The following is an 11,055-nucleotide window of genomic DNA, read 5'->3' as shown; positions in this document are numbered from 1 at the left end:
ACACTCCAACTTCACTTGTGAGAGTGGAGGAGGGGAGGAATGGGTTAATTGTTCATGAGATGAGTGTTTTCTCACCTGTTTTTTCTTTACCTCTCAGACAACAGTTTCTTGCCATTGGGCTCAGCAGTTACGGGGTTCTCCTTGCCGTCCCCTCGTCTTCCAACCCTCCAGAGCATTCGAACCTCTGCTCTTCTCATCCTCACTGGCACAGAAAGGAAGCAAGCCTTTTGGTTCTGCAGAAGCACCGACTCCACTCCCCCTGCAAGCAACGGCAGAAGATTTCCAAAGAGTCCTTGATCCGGAATCCATCAGGACTACACGCCACAAAGCAACACTTCGTCTCTCCGGGGAGGTCGGGAGAGTTCGCTCCTACAACAACAGGAGCGGTGGCCAGCAATTCACAATCACTGCAAAGCCTTTGTGGAGCAGGCACGACGGGCCGAATGGCGTAACTCTGCTCCTGCACCTCATGGCGTCCACGAAAGATCAAACACATTGCTGCCTCACAAAACTAGATTCCACGTGGTCGCAGGAAGAACAGCCAAGCTCCAACAGACAGCACTGCGGGCCAGAACCGTTGTGCCGGCCCAGTTCCTCTTGCAGTTCAGGAAGGTCTCCTTTTTAACATTCTTTGCAACAAGCCCAGGGTTGCTTCCCTCTGTGCAGCGGTGGGTAAACCTGACCCCTCCGAGGTCATGGCACTGCTCCTCCTCTCCACCCTTGCACTCACTCCTTTGTTAATGTCCATCATTTCGGTTTCCCAGCAGGCTCTCAAATTATCTTCCTCACCATCCCTAACCCTTTATCTCCTTTCTTCTGTAAGATTTTTTTTCCCAAAACTTACTTCCATACCCAACCTTTGGTCACATTTCAAATATTCCCATTATGGCTCACGGTCAAATCCATTTGATAACCATGGGAGATGGAACAAAAACATTCATTTGAAGTGCAAACTGCTGGTGTTCCCTGTGTCCTAATCCAAAACATTTTCATTCTGTTTTCTAGATGCTGAGAGTCCAGGCGCAAGAATCACCATGACTTTCTCGAGGGCAATAATAACTGCTGGCTTCATTGGCGATACGCAGATTCAGGAAATGAATGCGAAAAGACAGGAAGAGCTGTGAATGATTAATGCTTATGTTACTGCTGTAGGGAAACAGACACTTCGGCCCAGCGTGTTAACGCTGACTGTGTTGTCCAACGAGCTAGTCCCATCTGCCTTCTAAATCCCTCCTATCCATGTAAGGCTTATAAATGTTGCTGATGTCCCCCCCTCAACCACTATTTCTGGCAGCTCATTCCAAATGCGCAGCACCCTTTGTATGAAGAAGCTTGCCCTGATGCTGCTTTTCAATTTTTCGCATTTAATTTTAAATCCACACTCTGGGAAAAATACCACATACTTTCGCTCTGTCTGTGGCCCTTATGATCATATTGGTAGAACTTCTCTGCACTCCTTTCAGTTTCCTATAACGTGGTGATCAAAACCATACACAATATGTGTGGACTACGAGCTTAGTTTTCTTCATCTGCGTGCCTTACATAACACAAATGCCCTGTACTTCAAAAAATAATTAGAAGTCTTAGCAATCATGAAACTGCTGCTAACTTAACACTGACGCACATCAGCATTCAGGCTCAGCCGTTGTTAATTGCCAATTGCTTACTGTAACTAAATGACAAACCCACTGAAGTTTAGACCATGTGCCACAGATGTTATTTAAGAATGTAAGGTCATTCATGTAATCTAAGAACGTAAAGCCATCTAGTAAGATGGAGGCACGTTCATCACAGTGGTTTCTACGGGGTCAACCAAAGGTGTTATTGTTTTTTTTAAAAAAAATTTTTGTGTTATCAAGACCCTGCTGAACATTAAGAACCGGTACAGTTAAGAACAGGTGCTGCAGGTCTACACAATCAGTGAATTGCTCCTTGATGGATTAAGTGAAGAAGCTGGACTTGGTGCAGATCATGTGTCGGAGAGGCGTCGGAGCTGTCGCTGCTCGAAGGCGGTGTGCGGTCTGACAGCGAGTGATCATCTTAGTCGCTTTTCTTGTGATCGCAAGACCCTGTTGGACATTGTTAATGTGGAAGGCTGCAAGTTTGACTCACTGATTTATGGGCAGTGGCGGTCAGCGGGGGAGCTGCGTGGACTCAGTCGTAGTGAGGAGTAGGTCTCACCTACCTACAGCCTGTCCAGGAGGGAGGTGTTGAAGTCAGAGCACTCCACTGGAGGCGTTGTGTGGTACAGCGTTCAAGCTGGAGTTGGTGCTGCCCCCTGCTGCTCAATCAGCAGAAGACAAGCTGCGTTGTGTTTCTCTTTGTGTGCTTCTCTAACTTCTGTTAATGCCCCTCCTTTTCTTACCCCATCCCTGATATATTTAGGTTTTTTTTTCTCTCTGCCCATCGCTCTCCCTGTTCTCCATCTCTCTCTGGTGCTCCCCTCCCCCTTTCTTTCTCCTGAGGCCTCCCGTCCCATGATCCTTTCCCTTCTCCAGCTGTATCCCTTTTGCCAATCACCTGTCTGGCTCTCAGCTTCACCCCACCCCCTCGGGTCTTCTATCATTTCGCATTTCCCCCTTCCCCTCCTACTTTCAAATCTCTTACTATCTTTCCTTTCAGTTAGTCCTGACGAAGGGTCTCGGCCTGAAACGTCCACAGCGCTTCTCCCTATCGATGCTGCCTGGCTGGCTGTGTTCCACCAGGATTTTGTGTGTGTTGCTGCATTGTGTTTGTTTGCAGACTCCAGCAATATTCTTGGACTCAGGGTCTTGGACTATTTTTTTTGTATGAGTGTATTATGCTGATATCTTATATGTGCTATATGTGTCTTGTGCTATGTGAATTACTGTTAGTACTGTGTTCTACATCTTGGCTTCAAAGTAACACTGTTTCATTTGTCTGTGCTCATGGCTTCATGTATGGTTGAATGACAATTAAACTTGAACTTGAGCATTAAGAAATCATCCTTCAAGCCTGTTCTGCCTTTCATTCAGCTGTTGTCTGATCTGATCTTGATCTCAGCTCCATTTTCCTGCCTGCTTCCATAATCCCCGACATCCCCTAGAAACCAAAAAAATCTGCCCTTGTTCAACTGTTTCTCGTTTAATCTCCACATCTTTCTGTGAAGAGAGCTACAAAGATTTTCAATCATTTGAGAGAAGGAAATGCTGCTTATTGACATCTCAAACGGTGCCCCCTTATTACAAAACAATTCGCCTTTGTTATCAATTTTCCCAGGAGGAGAAACATTCTCCTAGTATTGAGCTCCCTCAAAGACCTTTGTGTTTCAATCAGATCATGTCTCATTCCTCTCTACTCCAATGTGAAAGGGCCTAATCTGCTCAAACATTTGTTTCCACATAAGACAACAACTCATCTGAGGAATTATTCCTGCGGTCAAAATATAAACGTGGATGCTGGGTATTTGAAAAAAGAGCAAAGAAGTGCTGGAAAGACTCAGCAAGTGAGGCAGCATCAATGGAAAGAGAAACAGTCAACATTCTATGTGCAGAACAGTGCTGTGGAAAAGACTAAGTCACTCGTTAGAAAACTCTGTAAAACAAAGATGCTCTTAAAAATAACGAAATGAAAAGTTACTAAATATCAAAAAAAAACTGTAAAGAGCAGGAAACAGTAAAAAAAAACATATCAAAGGAGTTTTTGGTGTGACCATCCTTTACCTTTAAAACTGCATCAATTCTTTTAGGTGCGCTGTCTTGGAGTTTTACAAGAAAGCCAGCTGGTAGTTTGTCCCAAGCATCTTGGAGAACTTGCCACAGTTCTTCTGCAGATTTTGGCCCTCTCACTTGCTTCTGTCTCTCCAGGCAGCTCAAAGCAGCTGCACAGTTTGACGCTGTGGTTAAGAAGCCATACGGTGTATTGGCCTTCATTAATCGTGGAATTGAACTTAGGAGCTGAGAGGTAATGTTACAGCTATATAGGACCCTGATCAGACCCCACTTGGAGTACTGTGCTCAGTTCTGGTTGCCTCACTACAGGAAGGATGTGGAAGCCATAGAAAGGGTGCAGAGGAGATTTACAAGGATATTGCCTGGATTGGGGAGCATACCTTATGAGAATAGGTTGAGTGAACCCAGCCTTTTCTCCTTGGAGCAACGGAGGATGAGAGGTGACCTAATAGAGGTGTATAAGATGATGAGAGAATAGTCAGAGGCTTTTTCTCAGGGCTGAAATGGCTGCCACAAGAGGGCACAGGTTTAAGGTGCTGAGGAGTAGGTACAGAGGAGATGTCAGGGGTAAGTTTTTTTACTCAGACAGTGGTGAGTGCGTGGAATGGGCTGCCGGCAACGGTGGTGGAGGCAGAAATGATAGGGTCTTTTAAAAGACTTTTGGATAGGTACATGGAGCTTAGAAAAATGAGGGCTATGGGGAAGTCTAGTAATCTCTAAGGTAAGGACATGTTCAACACAACTTTGTGGGTTGAAGGGCCTGTATTGTGCTGTAGGTTTTCTATGTTTCTATGTAATCCCAGACAGCCTCAATGATGTTGCGTTCGGGGCTCTGTGGAGGCCATACCATCTTAAACCATATTAAAAAATCTATGATGTCTGGGACTTTTGCACAGTACTGTAATACAAATAAGCTTGCACATCTTCATCTATACGTGCATCACGCGAGTGTGCCTTTTCCATCAGCAGATCTCTCTTCCTGTGAGGAACATTGATACCATTTACCCATTGTCCCCTGTCCTATGCTGGACCTTCTTTGATAAGCATTCTGAGGCTGGATAACTGCTATTACATTCACGTGGGTAACCCAGATGGGTAACCATAGCTCAGCTTTCATTGGCCTGATTCTAAGCTCTGTGACTCTAATACTCCATGAGGCTGTCAGATACTAAAATCTGACAAAATAAAATTTTGTGTTATAATTTTTGGAAATAATTTGAGGTAACCGAGGGCACAATTTTTTTTAACTGGAGCGTTTTGTTTTTCAAAAGACTAGCCCTAATTTCTGGTGGAGATTGGGGCTTGTGTGGATGAGTGTGTGTCAGCAAGAACATATTATATACAAATCAGAAGTCGTGGATGAACAAGGAGCTTCGTAGTCTTCTGAGGGCCAGATCTGTGGCATTCAAGTCTGGTAACCCAGGACTATACAAGAAAACCAGGTACAACTTACGGAGGGCTATCTCAGGAGCAAAGGAATAATTCTGAGTGAGCTTGGAGATGGTATTAGATATACGTCCGCTCTGGCAGGGTCTGCAGACCATTACTTCCTACAAAGTGAAACCTAACATCATGAATAGTGTGATGCTCCATTCCCAGATGAGCTCAATTACTTTTATGCTCGCCTTGAAAGGGAGAGTGAAACCAAGCCTATGAGGATCCCTGCATCACCTAGCGACCCCGTGACCTCTGTCTCAGAGGCCAACATTGGACTGTATTTCAAGAGGGTGAACAACCACAAGGCAACAGGCCCCAATGGAGTACCTGGTAAGGCTCTGAAAACCTGGGCCAGCCAACTGGCAGGGATGTTCAAAGGCACTTTCCTTCTCTCCTTGCTATAGTCAGAACTTCCACACTTGCTTCAGAAGGGCGGCAGTTATACCAGTACCCAGGATTAGGATGAGCTGCCTGAACGGTTATCGCCTGGTAGCATTCACATCTGTGGTGATGAAGTGCTTTGAGAGGGTGGTCATGGCTAGAATTAACTCCTGTCTCAGCAAGGACTTGGACCCTCTGCAATTTTTCGATCACCACAATAGGTCAATGGCTAGTGCAATCTCAATGGCTCTTCACGCAGCCTCAGATCACCTGGACAATACAAATACCTTTGTCAAGATGTTGTTTATTGACTCCATTTCAGCATTTAACACCATCATTCCCACAGTCCTGATCGAAAAGCTCCAGAACCTGGGCTTCTGTACCTCCCTCTGCTATTGGATCCTTGACTTTCTAACCGGAAGACCACACTCTGAGCAGATCGGAAATAACGCCTTCCCTTTGCTGACTGATGTGTGCTTAGCCCACTGCTCTACTCTCTCTATACCCATGCCTACGTGGCTAGGCATAGCTCAAATGCCATCTATAAATTTGCTGATGACACAACTATTGTGGGCTGATGAGGGGGCATACAGGAGTCAGCTATACCAGCTGGTTGAGTGGTGCCGCAGTAACAACCTTGCACTCAACATCAGTAAGACCAAAGAACTGATAGTGGTCTTCAGAAAAGGTAAGACGAGGGAACACAAACATAGAGGGATCAGAAGTGGAAAGAGTGAGCAACTTGAAGTTTCTGTGTTAGATCTCTGAGGATCTAACCTGGTCCCAGTATATCAATGCAGCTAGAAAGACATCAGCTATATTTCAGCAAACATGAGGAATCTATCCGCCCGCCACCCCACTCGGGATAGGGTTCCCCTTGTACCCCATCTGCCCGCCACCCCACTCGGGATAGGGTTCCCCTTGTACCCCATCCGCCCGCCACCCCACTCAGGATAGGGTTCCCCTTGTACCCCATCCGCCCGCCACCCCACTCGGGATAGGGTTCCCCTTGTACCCCATCTGCCCACCACCCCACTCGGGATAGGGTTCCCCTTGTACCCCATCCGCCCACCACCCCACTCGGGATAGGGTTCCCCTTGTACCCCATCTGCCCGCCACCCCACTCGGGATAGGGTTCCCCTTGTACCCCATCTGCCCGCCACCCCACTCGGGATAGGGTTCCCCTTGTACCCCATCCGCCTGCCACCCCACTCAGGATAGGGTTCCCCTTGTACCCCATCCGCCCACCACCCCACTCGGGATAGGGTTCCCCTTGTACCCCATCTGCCCGCCACCCCACTCGGGATAGGGTTCCCCTTGTACCCCATCCGCCCACCACCCACCTCAGGATAGGGTTCCCCTTGTACCCCATCTGCCCGCCACCCCACTCGGGATAGGGTTCCCCTTGTACCCCATCCGCCCGCCACCCCACTCGGGATAGGGTTCCACCAGCCTCCAGGTCCAACATATAATTCTCTGTAACTTCCGCCACCTCCAATGGGATCCCACTACCAAGCACATCTTTCCCTCCCCCCACCTTCTGCTTTCCGCAGGGATTACTCCCTACGCGACTCCCTCGTCCACTCGTCCCCCCCATCCCTTCCCACCGATCTCCCTCCTGGCACTTATCCTTGTAAATGGAACAAGTGCTACACCTGCCCTTACACTTCCTCCCTCAACACCATTCAGGGCCCCAGACAGTCCTTCCAGGTGAGGCGACACTTCACCTGTGAGTCGGCTGGTGTGGTATACTGCGTCTGGTGCTCCCGGTGTGGCCTTTTATTGGTGAGACCCGACACAGACTGGGAGACCGTTTCACTGGACACCTACGCTCGGTCCACCAGAGAAAGCAGGATCTCCCAGTGGCCACACATTTTAATTCCACGTCCCATTCCCATTCTGATATGTCTATCCATGGCCTCCTCTATTGTCAAAATTAATCCAAACTCAGGTTGGAGGAACAACACCTCATATACCAGCTGGGTAGCCTCCAACCTGATGGCATGAACATTGACTTCTCTAACTTCCGTTAATGCCCCTCTTCCCCTTCTTACCCCATCCCAGACATATTTAGTTTTTGTTTTTTTTCTCTCTCTCTGCCCATCTCTCTGCCTGTTCTCCATCTCCCTCTGGTGCTCCCCCTCCCCTTTCTCCTGAGGCCTCCCGTCCCATGATCCTTTCCCTTCTCCAGCTCTGTATCACTTTTGCCAATCACCTTTCCAGCTCTTAGCTTCATCCCACCCCCTCCGGTCTTCTATCATTTCGCATTGCCTCCTCCCCCCACTACTTTCAAATCTCTTACTATCTTTCCTTTCGGTTAGTCCTGACGAAGGGTCTCGGCCCGAAACGTCGACAGTGCTTCTCCTTAGAGATGCTGCCTGGCCTGCTGTGTTCCACCAGCATTTTGTGTGAGCTATATTTCATAAGAGTTTGGTATGTCACCAGAGACACTGGCAAATTTCTACAGATGTACCATGAAGAGCATTCTAACAGGCTGAATCACCATCTAGTAAGGAAGTGGGGTGGAGCGGCTACTTCACGGGATTGAAATAAACTGCAGGTTGTTGTAAACTGACTCAGCTCCTTCATGGTCAGTAGCCTCCGTCGTATCCAGAACATCTTCAAGGAGTGATGCCTCAAAAAGGCAGCATCCATCATTAAGGTCTCTCATCACCCAGGACGTGCCCTCTTCTCATTGCTACCATCAGGGAGGAGGTACAGAAGCCTGAAAACACACACAGCGATTCATGAACAGCTTTGTCCCCTTTGCCATCTAATTTCTGAATGGACACTGAACCAATGAACACTACCTCACTACTTTTTTTTAAATTTTTGCACACTGTACTTAATTTAACTATGTTATACATATTTACTTACTCCACTTTACAATTTTCCTCTATTATAATGTATTGCATTGTACTGCTTGATGCAATAACTCTTGGAGATGAGAGTTAAGGTAGGCTTTTATTGGCAGGAAGAAAGCACCAGCAGCAAGCGACCATCACACAACATCCTGGAGACTGAGGGAGGAGCAGTGCCTCCAATCGCCTTTATACAGGGGTCAGTGGGAGGGGCCACAGGAGCAGTCAGCTGGGGGGGGGGGGCGTGTCCAGACTGGTATATGTAGTTCACCACACTGCTGCCACATAAACAACAAATTTCATGACATATTCCACTATATTAAGCCTGATTCTGATTTTGATGCTAGTGAGGGTTTTAAAATTTATTCAAGAAAGCTAAAAGAAAAAGTTACTTCAATAGCGTTTTTTAAATTTGATGATAGTATTTGTATCCTCCAGACAAAAATGAATTGCATCTGAAATGAAATACATTCACACATATCATCTGTTGTAAGTCTATGTAGATTATATTGATTATTTAGGGCTCAAAAAATCACATATGTGATGATTCTGCTGAAGGTGCAATGTTAGAAGTAATATTCGTTCACATTCTGAATCATCACTGATAACCCCTGCTCTGGGTAGAAGATGATGAATGTTTACTAATCAGGATTCAAATAATAATGAAATATTGATAAAATGCACATTATGTTGCTTATGGTATCTCTGTAGACCAGTCACTTACCATGGCATATCCTTTATCTTAATGTCTATATGCTCAAGCTTTTCAATCCGCTGTAAATCACCCCTACAATCGCCACGATCCTTTTCCGTAGTGAATACTGAAGCCAAGTATTCATTAAGTATCTTTGCTATCTCCTCCGGTTCCATACACACTTTTCCACTGACACACTTGATTGGTCCTTTTCTCTCACGCCTTATCCTCTTGCTCTTCACATACTTGTAGAATGCCTTGGGGGTGTCCTTAATCCTGTCCACCAAGGCCTTCTTATGGCCCCTTCTGGCTCTCCTAATTTCTTTCAAAAGCTCCTACCTGCTAGCCTTATAATCTTCTGGCTCTCTATCATTACCTAGTTTTTGAACCTTTCATAAGCTCTTCTTTTCTTCTTGAATAGACTTACAACAGGTTCCTGTACCCTACCATCCTTTCCCTGTCTCATTGGAATGTACCTATGCAGCATGCCACAGAAATACCCCCTGAACATTTGCCATATTTCTGCTGTACATTTCCCTGAAAACATCTGTCCCAATTTATGCTTCCAAGTTTCTGCCTGATAGCTTCATATTTCCCCTTACTCCAATTAAACGCTTTCCTAACTTGTCTGTCCTATTCCTCTCCAATGCTATGGTATAGAATTATGATCACTATCTCCAAGATGCTCTCCCACTGAGAGATCTGACACCTGACCAGGTTAATTTCCCAATACCAGATCAAGAGCAGCCTCTCCTCTTGTAGGCTTATCTACATATTGTGTCAAGAAACCTTCCTGAACCACCTAACAGACTCCACCCTATCCAAACCCCTTGCTCTAGAAACATGCCATTCAATATTTGGGACATTAGAATCTCCCATCATGACAACTCTGTTATTATCACAACTTTCCAGAATCTGTCTCCCTAACTGCTCCTTGATGTCCCTGTTACTATTGGGTGGTCTATAAAAAGCACCCAATAGAGTTATTGACCCTTTCCTGTTCCTAACTTCCACCCACAGAGGTTCAGTAGACAATCCCTTCATGGCATCCACCTTTTCTGCAGTCGTGACACTATCTCTGATCAGCAGTGCCACGCCCCCACCTCTTTTGCCTCCCTCCCTGTCCTGAAACATCTAAAGCCTAGCACTCTAAGTAACCATTCCTGCCCCTGAGCCATCCAAGTCTCTGTAATGGCCACAACATCATAGCTCCAAGTACTGATCCCACACTCTAAGCTCATCTGCTTTGTTCATGATGCTTCTTGTATTAAAATAGACACATCTCAAACCATCGGTCTGAGCATATCCCTTCTCTATCAACTGCCTATCTTCTCTCTTGCACTGTCTCCAAACTTTCTCTATTTGTGAGCCAACCACCCCTTCCTCCGTCTCTTCAGTTTGGTTCCCACCCCCCGGCAATTCTAGTTTAAACTCTTCTTAATAGCCTTAGCAATCCTCCCTGCCAGGATAGTGGTCTCCCTCAGATTCCAGTGGAACCCGTCCTTTTTGTACAAGTCATGCCTGCCCCAAAAGAGGTCCCAATGATCCAGAAATCTGAATCCCTGCCCCCTGCTCCAATCCCTCAGCCATACATTTATCCTCCACCTCATTCTATTCCTATACTCACTGTCGCATGGCACTGGCAGTGATCCTGAGATTACTAACTTGGGGGTTCTCCTTCTTAACTTCTTCCCTAACTCCCTGTAGTCTTTTTTAGGACCTCTCCCTTTTCCTACCTATGTCATTGGTACCTATATTTACCACAACCTCTGGCTGTTCTCCTTCCCACTTCAGAATATCATGGGCGCTTTCAGAAACATCCCGGACCCCGGCATCTGGGAGGCAAACTACCATTCGTGCTTCTTTCCTGCGTCCACAGAATCACCTGTCTGACCCCCTGACTATCGAGTCCCCTATCACTGCTGCCTTCCTCTTCCTTTCCCTAACCTTCTGAGCTACAAGGCCAGACTCTGTGCCAGAGGCGCGGCCA

Source organism: Hypanus sabinus, chromosome 10, assembly GCF_030144855.1.
Source record: "Hypanus sabinus isolate sHypSab1 chromosome 10, sHypSab1.hap1, whole genome shotgun sequence".
Taxonomy (NCBI): domain Eukaryota; kingdom Metazoa; phylum Chordata; class Chondrichthyes; order Myliobatiformes; family Dasyatidae; genus Hypanus; species Hypanus sabinus.
This window is presented reverse-complemented; position numbering follows the sequence as displayed.